Consider the following 1,388-nt stretch of genomic DNA (forward strand, 5'->3'; position numbering starts at 1 on the left):
TTCTTTTGTGTCTTAAAAATAAGATTCCCACAGTGAGTACCCCCATGGTTTTTGCGTACAAGCGGAGAATGCGTCACCTCCAGCGATATCAGTTGTTTTGGAAGTATGCACAGGGACTTGCGTCACTTTTACTCTTTTGAGTGTTTTTGACTGATCTATAAGTCCAACAAAACGGAAAATGACTGCTGTCGACCTTTTCTTTCTTTTAAAAAAAAAAACAGAAATATGACTTACAACTACAACTGCAAAGTCTTGGGGAAATCCCAAAAAGTTTTCGCTTACTCGCAACGTAATCATAAACACATAACACGGCTCTGAAAAATTCTTAAATTTCGAGCTTTTATTCAAGCCAACCGTGATTTTGATTAAATTTTAGCGAGTCACATGTTTAAATTTTATGGCGTATGAGCGATATTTGGTGAACTGATAACAGTACTTACAAAAATTCGACAAATGATTTATCAACTGAGTGTGATATTTGTCATCACATCTAACGTTTCGTACGGATAATCGAATTTGCAAAGTTAGCGTCTTTTCATCCAGTGAAAGAATAAAAACCATGGTAAGCTTAATTACGCGCAGCAATGAATTTAAACTACCAGGTATGGCCAATAACAGATACAGATTTCTTTGTTGATTGGCTATACCTGGTAGTTTATTTTCATTGACTGTCAGCAGTGTTTATTGAAATTTGTTTGAAACCGTTATGGTCAGAGCAAGAAACCGAACAAAAAAGACGGAAAAAAGTCAGGAAACCAAATTGGAGAGAAAGTGGCATGTAAGTTGATCGATGCAACGTCAAATGCAGCTTGCGAAATAGTCGTTAAAGTTATCGAAGGAATTGCTTACAAATGTGTAAGTTATCGAAGACAGACTTTATGTATAGACTTTGTCATCTGAATAGAAAACTCATTTCCAGTGTGGTTTGCATCTCAACCGAATACCGACGTAAGCTGTATGTAGCCTCCTTTTTGTACCAGCAAGAGTTCGTGGAATGATATTTCGTTAAGTTGACTTTAACCAGTCAAAATCTTCACCAGTGAACTTTGCCTGACATATTGCTGTATGAGCTCTTCAAATGGAAAATAAACAAATTGCATTGTAAACAATGCATTTTCATTATTCAGAAGTCTGTACTGACGTAAAAATATAGACGGAACGAAACAACTCTAATCATTTGAAATTCATCTTGCAATCATCAAAGCTACAACAACCAATTAGGCCGTACAAATGCAGTTGAACACTTTTTCACTACCAACGTTTTAATTTCATCTGCCCCAGCTTCACTGCTCCACTTCAACGATTGTATTGCATTCTCTACATCAAACAAAGATACTTCAATATCAACCGAGTTTTACGAGTAGAACAGAGGGTCATATGTGAAAAAT

At 36.2% G+C, this 1,388-nt stretch overlaps 1 long non-coding RNA gene across 1 annotated transcript; it reads left to right on the plus strand.

Annotated features, from left to right (window-relative positions):
* Window positions 1-476: 476 nt before the first annotated feature.
* Window positions 477-1,092, plus strand: LOC119079242. Its single transcript, XR_005088141.1, has 3 exons — window positions 477-562; window positions 715-855; window positions 920-1,092. It is a non-coding gene; the product is annotated as an uncharacterized LOC119079242 (long non-coding RNA).
* Window positions 1,093-1,388: the final 296 nt, after the last annotated feature.

This window comes from Bradysia coprophila, unplaced genomic scaffold (assembly GCF_014529535.1).
Source record: "Bradysia coprophila strain Holo2 unplaced genomic scaffold, BU_Bcop_v1 contig_313, whole genome shotgun sequence".
In the NCBI taxonomy this organism is placed as follows: domain Eukaryota; kingdom Metazoa; phylum Arthropoda; class Insecta; order Diptera; family Sciaridae; genus Bradysia; species Bradysia coprophila.